This window comes from Lycium barbarum, chromosome 5 (assembly GCF_019175385.1).
Source record: "Lycium barbarum isolate Lr01 chromosome 5, ASM1917538v2, whole genome shotgun sequence".
Classification (NCBI taxonomy): Eukaryota; Viridiplantae; Streptophyta; class Magnoliopsida; order Solanales; family Solanaceae; genus Lycium; species Lycium barbarum.
Window position 1 is genome coordinate 18,720,916 of NC_083341.1, and position 15,484 is coordinate 18,736,399.

General features: G+C 34.2%; 1 non-coding gene and 1 pseudogene across 1 annotated transcript; one reads left to right on the forward strand and one right to left on the reverse strand.

The window, feature by feature from the left end:
* LOC132642354 (uncharacterized) overlaps positions 1-6,898 on the reverse strand; it is a 29,528-nt pseudogene extending 22,630 nt beyond the window's left edge.
* LOC132643032 (small nucleolar RNA R71) lies at positions 2,696-2,802 on the forward strand. The gene has a single exon (XR_009583489.1). It is a non-coding gene; the product is annotated as a small nucleolar RNA R71 (small nucleolar RNA).
* Positions 6,899-15,484: the final 8,586 nt, after the last annotated feature.

A 15,484-nucleotide genomic window follows, 5' to 3' on the forward strand; every position in this document is an offset into this window, starting at 1 on the left:
CCCATAGGGACACGTGAAAGTAGTCTTTTCTTGGTCTTCCAATGCGATATTTATCTGGTTGTACCCTGAGTACCCATCCAAGAAACAGTAATAAGATCTTCCAGCTAGCCGATCAAGCATTCGATCAATAAAAGGCATAGGGAAGTGATCCTTGCAGGAGGCGGTATTCAATTTTCGGTAGTCCATACACACTCTCCAACCAGTGACAGTCCTTGTTGGAATCAACTCATTTCTAGAGTTCGAGACAACAGTGATGCCTCCTTTCTTTGGCACACACTGGACTGGGCTTACCCATTGACTGTTGGCAATAGGGTAAACCACCCCAGCATCTAGCCACTTAATAATTTCCTTCTTCACCACCTCTTGCATCGGTGGGTTTAATCTTCGCTGATGTTCAACACTTGGTGAACTTTCCTCCTCCAACTGTATTCGGTGCTTACAAATTCCGGAAGGAATCCCCCGGATGTCTGCAATAGTCCATCCCAAAGCTCTTAAATGCTTTCTCAATACTTCGATGAGTCTTTGGATTTAGCCCTCATTCAGAAGTGATGACACAATAACTGGGAGGGTGGCATTCGTTTCAAGAAACACATATTTAAGATGAGCTGGAAGTTGCTTGAGATCCAACTTCGGTGGCTCAATAATTGATGGTTTTGCTGGAGGAGTTGTTCGTTTCTCTAGATCAAGAGATAGTTTCTTGGGCTCATAAGAGTAAGACCCCAGACCGATGAGTGCATTTATTGTCTCAGTATATCCCTCCATTTGTTCAGCATCAAAATTTACCAAGATGGCCGATAGTGCTTCACTCAAACATTCTTCCTCCATTTTGAATTCCACAGCATCATCCACCCCATCAACAGAATTGATGACTGAAATACTTTGATAAGGACTAGGTAATTTCATACCTCTGCTTGCGTGGAAAGTCACCTCCTCATCGTTCACCCGGAACTTTATTTCGTGCTTCTCGGAATCCATAAGAGCTCTCCCTGTGGCAAGGAAAGGTCTTCCCAGAATAATAGGAATTTCTTGATCAATAGCACAATCAAGAATCACGAAATCTGTCGGCAATAGGAATTTCCCGATTTGAACCAGCACATCATCAACTACCCCCACTGGCCTTTTTATCGATCTGTCAGCCATCTGCAATCTCATGGTGGTTGGCCTCGGCATCGCTAACCCTGATCTCATAAAAAATTCCAGGGGCATAAGATTTATGTTAGCCCCGTTATCATATAAAGCCCTAGCAAAATTTTGCTGCCCTATGGTGCATGGAATTGTGAATGCTCCAGGATCTTCCCTCTTTTGCACTGTGGTCTTGGAAAGAATGGCACTAACGCGGTGAGTGATGCCCACAGTGTCATGTTTCAATGGTTTTTTCTTCTTTGTTAAAAGGTCCTTCAAATACTTAGCAAAGCCAGGCATTTCTTGGACAGCATCCATGAACGGAAAATTCATCGTTAACTGCTTGAGTTGATCATAAAATCGCAAGCACTTCTCATCTTCTGTTTTTCTCACCAGCCTTTAAGGAAAAGGTGGTGAAGATTTGAACAATTGGCTCAAAGGGCGACGAGCACCGGAAAGTTTTGCCTCCCCCTTTTCCTGGTTTTCCACCGGTTCCTTTGGTTTATTAAGATTCAGCTCTTCTTCAACTACAATGGGGACTTCCTCCCCTGCTTCTTCCTCAACAATATCATCCAATACATTAGGCTGCGCTTCTTTTTCAACAATTGGTTCCTGATCAATTGGCTTTTTATTGTCACCCTGAAGTATTTTTTCACTTCTGGTGCTAATGGCAAGTACATTCTCCATAGAGTTCACTCCACTACCTTTTGGATTAGGAACTATATCACTCGGTAATTGTCCCCGTTGAGGAGTATGCACTTCTCGGGAAAGGTCTCTGAATTGCGCTTCAAGCTTCTGAATGGAAGCTGAATGCGATAGTTGGACCTGGGACATTCCCTTGATTGTGCTCTCTGTTCTGTCTTGATTCATCAGCATTTTCTGCATCATACTCTTCAGTTCTGCAGAATCATTAGACGTGTTGCCAGCAGAGTTAGTAGCTGAATTATCTCTCCATGGCTGGGAATTGGATGCTTTCCCCCTAGGTGGAATGTAGGGGTTAGAGCTCTTGTTGCCATAATTATAGTTATTGTAATTCCCTTGATTGGGATTACCCTGATCAGTTCTTCCATAATTATTTCCTTGGTAATTTTGTTGAGGCCTTTGCCATGGGTGATTACCGGGACCTTGGTAGTTTTGCCGTTGATAACCCCCTTGCGAGTTATTGACATAATTCGCATCCTCATATTGTGGCTGCCCCTCAAGATAAGTTTCGTCAGAAACTTGATACATTCCTGGAGCATGAGGTGGCATCTCATCGACAACATTTACACATTTGGCCTCTTTCTCCATAAGCCTTTTGGATAATAAATCCACGGTGGTTTGTAATTGAGCGAACGCATGATCTCGCTCATGATTTTCTTTGGCCACCGCGGCCACAGAAGGACTACCATATGATAGGATTTCGCTATCACTCGAATGCCAGGCTTGATTATGGGTAGTAAGCTTGTCGAGAAACCGGGTGATGTTGATAAAGGATTTGTCCATGAAGCATCCCCCAGCTGCAGTGTTGACAGCTATTTGATTCATTGTATCTAGCCCCTTGTAGAACTTCTCTGTGAGAATTGCATCTGGAAATCCATGAGTCGGAGATTGAGCTAGATAATATTTGAACCTCTCCCATGCAGCATATAGTTGTTCCCCTGGAAGTTGTTTAAACCCAAAAATCTTATCCCGAAGCTCAACCTTTTTGCTGGGTGGGAACCATTTTTTTAGAAAGATATTGGCCAGCTCATTCCAGGTATGAATAGTATTGCTCGGGAGCTTTTCATACCATTCCCTAGCTTGGCCAGCTAAGGAATATTTGAAAACCCGCAGTCGCAGTGCATCAGCAGGAACAACACCTTGAGATTGTTGGGAACATACATGCACGAAATTCTTTAGGTGTCGAAGTGGACAGTCCTCCGAAGAATTTCGGAAATAGCCTTCAAGTTTCAATAGCTGATAGATAGAACTATCAATTTTGAAATTAGCATTTCCTGCTCTCGGGGGAACTACAGCAGAAGCATAATCAGCTTCGTCGATGAATTCTGCAAATACATTCTCATCCTCCTCTTCTTCTGGTGCAGGATGGTTCACTTGGATCCCAACTTGGTTCCCTTGATTGCGATGGGGTCTTCCAGCCATGTTCACCTGGTTCACTAAAACAGCAAACGAGGTGTGATGGAATAGAAAAAGTTTTAAAGAATAGTACACAACAATTAGTAATTTCTGAACCGTACTCCCCGGCAGCGGCGCCAAAATTTGATACGCTCAAATTACACCTATTAATGGCGTAAAGCGGACGTTGTCAAATATAGTAACCCAACAAGGTTGGGGTCGAATCCCACAGGGAATATGGAGAGAAAAGAGTACTAATCGTATGCGATACCGGTCTTTAAATGCTTTAATCCTATTCCGGATAGTTTGAATTGATTGTTGAATAATGTAATTTAATACTTTGACTTAAAATGTAATTAATGTGAGAGAGAGAGACTAAGGTTGTGTTCCCCAATTTGATTAGATATTATGCTTCAGGTTTCAAAGTGATATACTTCTAATGGTTGTTCTATGAATATGCACTTGGTCTCTTAAAGACTTCTTAATGTTTCCCAACAGTTAAGCAGTATTTCCTCTTTATGATTCTTCCGAATATAAAAGAGTTACAATCGAAGAGCGACCAATGATGCCAATTTAGACTTATTCTTATTCCTAAGTTAGTCTATTAAACGAGGGTTAACGCCTCGAGTCATTGTTATTCAATCTTACCAATATTGACTCTCTTTCCCAAGAAAAGTTAATATAATGGCTTCGACTAATGCTTGCAATCATTACCCAACGTTACAACTCAAAGATAGAATAAATAACAACAACCATTATGCATATATCAATAATAGAAACCCATTCACATAATACCCATCATGGGATTCACAACCTTAGAATTGAAATTAGCTACTCATAATGTTTCTTGACAGAAAAAGCTTAAAGATTAACATAATACACTTACAATACTAATACAAGATGGAATGAGAGTGAAGTTGTTGCCTTAAATGCTCCAACCACTTCAAGATTAAAAACCTAGGGTTTATGCCTCTAAAATAAAATCTCAATGATGAATTAAAACCCTACATTATGTATTTATAGAGCCAAAAATCGCGCCAAGTTTCTGGACAAAAATGCCCTTACGCCGCATTGTTACGGACCGTAACTCAGGTTACGGTCCGTCCTTCATTTCGTCATTTGACCACTTTGACGTTACGGCCACCATGCGACGGACCGTACCCTGTGTTACGGTCCGTCCTTCTGAAGCGTAAGTGGTGACAATTACTTGGCAACTCTCTGGAATTTTGGATGATGTTACGGTGAAGGGTTACGGACCGTAACATGAGTTACAGACCGTAACACTAAACCGTAACACTGAAGGTTTTATTGAAACTCTCTGGAAATTTAGCTCATGTTACAGTGACATGTTACGGACCGTAACACTCCACCGTAACACTGATGGTTTCAATGAAAACTTTCTGGAAATTCAGGCCCTGTTACGGTTCAAAGGTATGGACCGTAACATGAGTTACGGACCGTAACATGAGTTACGGACCGTAACATGAGTTACGGAGCGTCGCTTAGCTCCAATTTGTCCGTTTTTTCAGCATTACTTCTCATTTCCGATCCTTAGTTAATCAACCCTATAAAACACAAAAATAACATAAGAAACAATGTAAAAACACTTAAAATCAAGCAACATGTCTAGTTACAAAGGCATAAAATGTGCTAAAATTCACGGCACATCAGGCCGTTAGTCCGGTTTCTCCATGGCCGAGTTGATCGTGGCCGTTAGTCCGGGTGATCAGTTACAAAATTGTCACGCGTCAAGACTGTTCAACCACATTGTACTGCCAATCACAGGTGTCAGACCGTACGGCCCAATCTTATCCTTTTAGGATTTTCTTTATTCTAAAGGGGCTTTATGTTGTATGCAAGGCCCATAAGACAAAACTATAAATAGGAGACATTTCCCTACTTTTAAGGGTTAGCTTTTTTAAGATCAAGAACATTGTAATAGAAATTATAGATTGAAGCTCTCTCTCCGTTGGTCCGGATCAGTGGCATTTTAAGCTTATTCTTCCAATATAGTTGGCTTAATCATAAACATTTGTATCTTGGTTCGAATCACTAACGCATATGCTCACATGCACATGCTATAACACGCAAATTCATAATTATTTCCTATAAACCCAAAATAGATTAAAGTTCATTCACATATCCTATACCTCACTTACAAATTCAATTGATTAACTAAATTCGGGGTAAACAATAAGGTCTTTTCTGATAGGAGAAACATTAGGATTTCCTCTCCAATAAGCAAAGGGCATCCTATCTTTCCAACTGCTTCTCTTATTCCCTTCTTTTATGTTCTTTGTCATACTTCTCCATGGTCTTATATTTAGCTCTGCCCTATAAACAATAAAACCAAAAATACAGTCATATATTACTAATTAAGTACTAGATTGAGCTCCAAAAACAGACATTTGAACCTAAGTCATATAATAAACAAGCTTCATCTTTTACTTTCTTTTGCAAAGATAAAATACAGTATTTAATATTTAAAGAGAAATAATAGGCATAGGAGACACACCACCGAGCTAGATTATGGCAGAATTTGTTAGTGAAAGTAATACATTTGGCCGCTCGATAAAAAATATTTATATTTGTTAGCCAATATATATATATATTAGATATTTATCGACTGTTTTTGCTGGTGAGCAGCTATGCAAGTTACTTCCCCAAAAAAATTAGCCGCACATATATTCACAGCAAACCAATAATTCGCTTCGTAGAAGCCGCACAACATTTTTATATTGATTTTCATATCTTAATTACAATTAAGTTAAATAAAATCTGTGAAAACTTTATAAATTAGAATAAAACATTATAAAATTCATAGCAAGGATTCGTACTAACTAAAACCACAAAAAATAATGTAAGATTTATGAGAACTTTAGAAATTATAAGAAAATATTATAAAATTCATAGCAAGGATTGGGGACTAACAAAAAAAAAAAAAAAAAAAAAAAAGAAGAATGTTATGGTAACCCAGAGATTGCCTTTTAATTATTTTCTTAAGAAAGATTTACACAGTAATTTTAAGAAGATTTATTTCCTTGACATTTTGACATATTAATAAGTAAATTGTTTTTCTCCACTTTGGTAATAAATAAAATGTTTATTTACCAAAAAAAAAAAAAAAGCAATTTGTTTAAATACTATTTCCTTTAAAAAAGGAAGAAGAGAATTTCAGGACTTTCTATATAAGATTGAAGTTAGATCTTTATTTTTACGTATAAGAGATATATATGAAATTAATAAACAAGAGATCTTTAAAGAGCCATTTTTTAATATTCAAATTGTAAAAGTTTGTGTTCACCGATTTACTCAAAATATATTAAGGGTGAGAGAGAGAGAGAGAAAATTACCAGCCTCAGTATGTCGAATCTAGAAAAACAATATCCATACTCTGCCAATCTGAACAATATCGAAACAACGGTGGTGGACCGGAATCAGGTTGCCGGAAGTCCTTGGCCGGGATAATCGGCCGGTCATCGGTATCAAACATGATCTCTAAATTAGGTAATTTCCCATGATACAACCTTAAAAGTTGTACAATCCCATACATAGTGGATACATGTCTAGTTTCAATTGCATGCTTTGCATAACGCTCAACGTAAATTTCTCCATGCTATATTATTAGTCTAAAATGTGCATGTTTTTTCGATTTCTCTAACATTTCTCGAGTGATTCCTGTGTTTTTCCAGTGCCTTAAATCTTCATAAATCCATCTAAAAATACTCGGGGCATGTTGAATTGTTAGGGTTTAAGGGTTTATAGGATGTTGGATAGGTTCTTGGGCATGTACTGGTTTTGTTCCATACATTACAATCCAATGGATATTCAAGAATTTGAGGTTTCATTGATAGGTTTGGTACTTTTCCATAGAAATGACCCGAGTACTTTGCCTGCACAAATTTTCACAAAAATAATAAAAAAAAAATTAATTGAACATGAAAAATAATCTACAACAGATTAAAAATAAACTTAAAACTTATGTAAATTATTTTTTTATCAGTATATAGTTAACTTATCGAGGTACAATTGTAATAACAAGGCTTTCCCTTTCCTTTTCCTACCCATGCCCACCCAATTGGCGAATAAATTTTTTGTTTTCAAAAGAAAAAAAAATGAAGTTTTATTTTTTATTTTTTATTTTATTTTATTTTTTTAAATGAAGTTTACTAAAAGAGAGAAACCAAGAAAATTAACACTTCCATAAATACTTAGCCTGGGCAAATCTTCCTCTTATGCGACTATTTAGTCCAACTATTTTGTGGTTCAACGTTTTAGACCCCAAGTTTTATAGTTTTTGGGTGGAATGATTATTATTTTATTTTTTTTGGTAAATAAGTATCCTTTATATACCAAGGGAAATATGTACAAGCAAAGCAAAACCCCTAGAAAGTTGGACATACCCCAACCTTCAAACAAACAGAAATCCATCCCAGTTACCTATCATACTTCCTTCTACATGTTTTCAACATTACACCTAATATTACTTCTACGGGTAGTGATTCATGTTCTTCAGCACACCAGCCAGTTTTGAAAACCTAGCACTCCGATAATGTATTTCCTGCACTATCATCTTGCATAGTACTTCATGAGGCCTAGCACTTTTCTGAAATATTCTATTATTTCTTTCCTGCCATATGAAGTAGAACCACAGCTTGCCAACACCATTCTGTACACCATAGTTCTAGCATTTTTCCCAGTCACAAACTTACCCGCCCATGCTAGTTTTGCATTCCAACCTAGGGCCTGTCGATACAGGTGGAATGATTATTTTTTATTCTATTTGTTCCCATATACTTGTCATGTCAAGTATATCAAAAATAGATTTTTTCCTTTTACTTATCTACTTCAAATCAAAATAGATCTAATTACTTTACTTCAATTTACCCTTATTGTTAAGTAAACACTTCTCAAACTTAGAGCATGTTTGACTTAGATAATTTAAAATAGCTGATAAGCATTAAGTGCTGATTAGCATTTTTGGGTGCTGAAGCTGATTTAATAAATAAACAGTTACGTTTTTGGATAATAGTGCTGAAACTGATGATAAGCAGCTGAAGTGCTTGGTAAAAAAAAGTGATGATAATCACCTTTTATGTTAAAATGACTTAAATGTCCTTAAAGTTGTTTGCACTAATAAAGATATGATTTTTACAAGGTTTTAGATTCCAAATTAATTTATGTTTCATTTTACTTTTAATATAAAGTTGATTAGATAAGATTATTTTATAAATATAAATTATTTTATAATTAATAAAGAATATAATCTTAAGCTATAAAATCACAAATCAAACTCCACTGGTGTCAAGTTGGAGATGAAGGAAATTGGCAGCAACTTGTATGCAGATGAAGAAAACTAACAGCTCGGCCGTGGAACTTGAAATACTAAAAAATATTAGATGGAACTGTAATCAAGTAATCTTAATTAAAATGTGAACCTAGTTGGGGTTAGTTGTCTCTAGCACGTAGTAAGATCGAACAAAAATATTTAACAAGATACCATAATGTACACTGCAACACAAGATCATCATAACAAAATTCAACGCATGGAAGTTCATGACAAAAAAAGTATGACTTACCACTGCTGCAAATTATATACAAGTACAAAAAAAAAAAAAAAAAAAAAAAAAAAAAAAAAAAAAAAACCGAACACAAGTACAAGTAAATGAGTTGATTTTCTATTACATGAAAAATCTATAGAATTGTCGTTAACGTTGGAGAGGCTGAAGGAAATTTTAGGTATGGAAGAACAAGCGAGAAATTATGAAAAGGATTAGGGGTTTTGTTTCAAGAAATGGTATTTTAAGGATTACATAAAAATATCAGAGATAAAATCGTAAAAAGCTTGGTCAAACTAAAGTGCTTATAAGCTGTAAAATTATAAGTTGGGAGAGACCAACTTATAGCTTATGACTTATTTTGGCTTATAAACACTTGACTTATAAGAACTTTTAATATTTACCAAATGCATAGATAAGTTAAAAAGTACTTATAAGCTGGTAAGCTGATTTACCAGCTTAGCCAAACACCCTCTACATTTGTTTGTTCTTTTTTTTTTTTTTTTAAAACCAAAAACCGCATTACAATGGTAAAAAGGTTACAGGGACCATATATATCTTTCTGTCCATCATGTTTTGGGATAAAACGTTTGCTCTCTCATTACTAATAAGTTATCATCTAATATGTTCTTGAGAAGTGATAGACAGAAATTTAATGAATACTTATTAAAATTTCATCTAATTGAGTAATCCTTGACCATCTACATATGTTTGAAACCAATTGATAATCTCATAATTGACATAATTATATTGTTTTGAGTTAATCACACTAAATGGTTATTAATTTATCCCTGATGTTAAACCATCTACATATGTTTGAAACCAATTGATAGTTTTAAAATTGACATAATTATATTATTTTGAGTTAATTACACTAAATACTCTTGTAATATGATTTAGTTTCGAATACACCCCTGTGTTCTAAAATCTATTATTCACATCTCCTATCCTATGAAAATCCTATACTTACATCTCCTACATATGAGGTATATATTTATTAGCAAGTGTATTAAAATATAAATCAAAACTTTCATTATTTTAAAATTTCAAAAGAGGATAAACATTTTTGTTGAAAAGTTTTGTCCACACCTTTGATTTAAAAACAGAACAAATATTTGAAATTTGTATCTTCAGAAACTTTTAAATAGGAAATGAAAAAAAAAATCTTAATAAGATGACTACAACTTTTTTGTATTTGCAAATATTTTTATCTTTTGAAACTCTTAAATATATTGTTGTATCCCTATTTTTCTAAGAATAAAAATGTTTACCTTCTTTCTTAAATTTCATAAAAGTAAAAACTTTGAAACTTTTTTATTTACAATTTTAATAACATGTTTTAATATACTCGGTTATGAATATACCTCAGGAGGGATGTATATCTAGAATGTAAATGCTCGATTTTAAATCACAGAGGTATATCCAAAATTGAATCATATTACACAAGTTTAGTGTAACTAACCTTTTTTTTCTTTAACACTGTTAATGCATAAAACTTTAACTCATTCTGGGAGATGTCTTTTGATTAGCTGATGCAATGATTATACAATGCATAGGAAAGTGATGATAATGAAAGAAAGTACATCCTATGTCCCAATTTATGTGGCACAATTTGGATTTCGAAAGTCAAACAGTTTAATTTTGATCGTGACTATGGGCATGGAATCAAATTTTTTGAATAAAATTTACATATTTGGAAACTACATAAAAAGTATTATAAGTCACAATGATTGACAATTCAAAATATTTAAAAGATATATGAAAAAATTACGGTTAAAGAAATAATTAACTTACAAGATTAATCCATCCAGCAAACGACAAGATCGAAACTATGAGGAGAAACAAGAAAACCAACGATGTAACACAGGTTGTTGCTGTTGAGATCTTCAAATATTTGCACTTCTCATCACTGAAATAATGTTCTTCTGTAACACATTATTAATGCTCCTAACCAAAAATACATTCAACAACTTCTCCTTCCTCTCTTTCATGTTTCCACCTATAAAATTCAACTAACAAATCAAACTTGAGTTTAAGAAATTTGGAAAAGTCTCCTTTTCTAATTTAATTTTTTTCCAAGAAAATAAAAAAGGTTTAAGAAAACCTCAATTTCCACATTTTTCATTAAAGGAAAGAAAAGGAAAAACAGAAATGTATTTTATAGTAAAAAAGTAACATACCAAATTGATGGCACTATGTATTAAGGACTGGATCCAATAGCAGTTGTAGTTGAAGTTGAAACTGATTGGCAAAAAAACATAAGTGTTGTGAAACTATATATTGTTGTGAAAATCATAAGAAATTTTAACTTCTAAGTTGATCTCCATAATCTGATGCCCCTTTAGGTAAGTGTTTAATTTTTCTTGAAAAACACAATGCCACGCGGCTAGCTAAACTTTTGCATTATAGACTCTGAATGGCATGATTTTGAAGCTTAAAGACTAAAATGGAATGTCAATTTTTTTACATACCAAGTTGGGTTGTTCGTTGGTTAATCTACTAACTGTTACTTCTTTTGACGGCAACGCTAAAATTAATTTTATTACAGTTCGTTCATTAAACCACGAACTATAATTTATTTTTTACAGTTCGTTGATGTATGGGCGAGTTGCAGTTTTTTTTTTCACAGTTCGTCCATTGGCCGAACTGCAACAGAAATATTTAATTTTTTTTATTAGAGTTCATATAATGACTTGCGAATTACAATAAAACGAAAAAAAATGTTGTTTACTTTCGGACAGTGTACTTCTTATTCCCAATTTTTTTTTTTTTACTCTTCGTCTTCTTCGTGAAGTCTAGCCCAACAAACTTGTTCTTCCCAAAATTTCCTCTCCCCTATAACCCTTAATATCTCAAAAGGTCACTCAAGTATGTAGAATTATCTAGTAAAGTCATTTAACTTAGTTTTGTATCAATAAAATCACTTAACTTATGAATTTTCTTTTTCAAAGTCACTTAACTTAGTTTTGTATCAATAAAATCACTCAACTTATAGATTTTTATCTTACAAAGTCACTTGACTTAATTTTGTATCAATAAAATCACTCAACTTATAGATTTTTATCTTACAAAGTCTCTTAAGTTAGATTGATTTTCCCACAAAGTCATTATAACCAAAAACAATAAAAGAGATAATTACATAAACATCCCCTCAAGTTTGGTTATGTAATACTTAATTTCTTCCTTTGTGATTACAATATTACGATTACCTCTCTCATTTTAATTCTCCATAATAATTTTCTTAACTTAATTATTGTTAATATAAAATATTGTGATTTAACTATATTTCCTTTATCATATATTATTTTGCTTAATTAATTTTGTTAAAATTGATTATTTTAGGTCATCAAAAAAAAAAATGACTTGACAAAGTAGAATAATTTTTTATGCCAGGTAGACATGAATTCGATGCTAAATAATAATACGGAAAAAGGGATAGATTTGCCCCTGTACTCTTTAAAACAAGTTATATTTGCCCTTTGTTATACTTTTTAGATATATTTGTCCGACCATTGATATATTTGTCCGACCATTCAACTTTGGGCACATATTTACCCTGAATCGTTAATTACTCTTGTCGCCACTTTTATTATTGTAACAGCCCAGTATTTTTCCAAGTGTCTTGAATTACTTTCTTATTCATAGTTTATTTAATTTTAGCGGTCTTGTACCAAAGTAGATAATTATGAAATATATTCATATAATATATATATATATATATATGTAGATATATTTAGTTGTATATAATTTATAGGATATATTTTATGAAAAGACAGTTAAGTGAATAAGTGGGTTAGGCCATTACTTTGGTTGCTGGCCACGTTAATAGTAGTGAAGACAAGAAAAGTTTAGATGTGAGTTAATAATTCCCCAATGGTTAGAGGGACTCACGGTTATGATTAGTGGTAGATTGATTGATGGTGGGATTTTAAATAAGACAAGATAGGGTTTAAGTGAGAAAAAACAAAGTGGGGCAAGCCCACTCCCTTTTTCTTCTACCACGTCTTAGACTGTTACTAGGTATTAGTATAATATTCTGATATTGAGGGGAATAACATAAAACATCAGATGAGAGGTTTTGCTGTGAAAGTGAGGAAGATTAGAATTTCCAATCGTTAAGTTCAGGTACTGCACTTAGTTCCTTCTATATCCATGTTTCATGAATTGAATTAGGATCTGTAGCACAATTTGTTCTTTATGAGATAATGACAAGAATTCATCTTTGGGACGTAATGATTATGGGTGTCATGATTGTGTTCATTAGGCTTTGGGAGTAGAAATATTATTTAATAATAAACAATACCTTTTTAGATCTTATTTCAACATTGTACAGAGGAATTTGCACCAAAATTTTCAACCCACAAAGTATATGCTTCTGTTAACCTTTTTTTCTTTCCTTGATCAGATAAAGAATTGCCATTTAGTTCTACTCTCTTCTAGTTTTAATGATAAGAGAAGATTTATAAATTATAACATTAACAGCATAGTGGAAACGTTTTTCAACCAATTGAGTTGTGGAACATAACGGTGATTAAAGGGATTAGTCTACTAATAGCGTGATAGTTATTGGACTTTGACCCAGGGTTGTCTAAAATTATGGAATCAGTTCCTTAAACTAATTTGAACCCATTATTTATGTTATTAAATAGATTGAGGCTATTGGAGATCGTTTGAAGAGAATTTGGCGTTTCAAGAGAGGTTTGCATTCCGGTTATAAGGCAAGTGAGGCTTAAACTCTTAGTTTACTTGCTTTTCATAAAAAACATATGGTTTGTGTTGTATGTATGCATTTAAACCATTTAGTTCGTGTGAGTGGGCAAGCATGTTCTAAATTAGATAATTTTCAAGTTTTTAAAGTAATGACCGTATGAGTCCTTTAGCGTCATTTCGCTTAAATATATACTATTTATATAAATGTAAAGTTTAGAAGTGGTATTGAATGGATGTATGTTCCACTTATCATATCTTCATAGGGGCATACTTCCACAGGTCCCATTGATGTTCGGTGAGATATAGATGCTAGAATTTTAAGTAACCCGGGTAAGATGGGGGTAAATCATGTCCTCTCCGGAAGACGGGGTAAGACATAGACAAATACGTACTATGTCCCGTGAGCATATGTTCAGATTCAGTGTATTTCATGTATTGCTCGTCCGGGTAAGATGGGGGTAAATAATGCCCTCTCCGGAAAGCGGGGTAAGACATAGATAAATACGTACTATGTCCCGTGAGCATAGATTCAGATTTAGAGTATTTCATGTTCTGCTTGGTTGTGCTTCATGATTTTAGCTTTAGCTTTAGTGTTTGTATATATTTAATATACTTGTACTGTGTAATTGCTTTTATGCATTATCAGGGATTTCAAAGACTTGCCCCAGGGGTAAGCTGAGAGTGTCGATGATCTTGCTGGGTCTTTTAGACTCACACTTGTTGATGTTGTATGTGTGTAGGTGTGGTTAACGGTGACCAGGTAGTCGATACTTGATTCATTCCAGCTTTGTTCAGTCCAGTTCAGTAGAGGTGAGCCACCATTAGATCATGGCGGCCTCTTCTTCTTTAGTTGACTTAGTAGTATTCCGAGTTTCGTCTCGTACTTTTCTATTCAGACTAGTAGTTCCATGACTTAGACATTTTATGGGGTTTATGGGTAAGACTCAGTATTTGTATTTCGCTTCCGCACTTTTCGTTATATTATGAGACTTTGCGTATTATTCATTTTATTCGTTAATTTTCGCATGATTAGCTTAGAGGGTTCGCCTTATGGGTAGAAGCTCGTCAGGTGCCCGGTCACGGCCTGAGTGTCAGATTTGGGTCGTGACAATTATCCTACATGGCACGTACGTGAGTATTATTTTTTCCCAATTTAAATCCAATCAAATTAAACTAGACTCATCCATTAAACCGATCCACTTTGCAAAATAAACACTTCCCAAAGATTACCAAAGACCCTATCCTACTAATCAAGCGGGCTTCAGATTGGAGAACCAATATCAGATCTTTTTATTAAATTACGAGATTGAAATGTGATATCTTGAAGAGATTGGCTTCCGTTCTTTAGTTGTTTGCACCATATATACTCGGGGATAGAAATGAGGGAATATCTACGACTGATCTTTATACATTTGACATTTCATTCATGATGACAAAGATGGTACATGTTCTTTCCCTAAACCAAAGACTCCAACATTTTGGTGTCAATATAAAAGCAGATGCAAGACATTAAGCAAGTGAATATATATATAATACCATTACTAGGGGTGTACAAAGTAAACCGACAAACCGCACTAAACCGATAAATCGAGAAAAAAACTTAACTAGTGGTTTGGTTTGACTTGGTTTGGTGTTGAGAAAAAAACCCGATCATAATTGGTTTGGTTTGGTTTTAACTAAAAAAAGTCAAACCGAACCAAACCAACCCGACATTACATGTATTAAATTTTTAAAATATTTTATACATAAAAATATTTATTTGTAATGGAATTTATAAATATTTCTTTTATTTTTTCGTAGTTTTTTTTTTATCTATTATCATATTATTCAAGCTTGAACTTAGAATTTTGAATGTCAATAAGTTTTATATCCTATGGATATTTGTAACTCAAATAAAGTTCAAACCAAAACCAGCTCAACACTAACAAAAGAAATTCAATTTACCACTAGGAATGACAATAATGTTGGATATCTATTATTTAGTTTTGCATAATTAG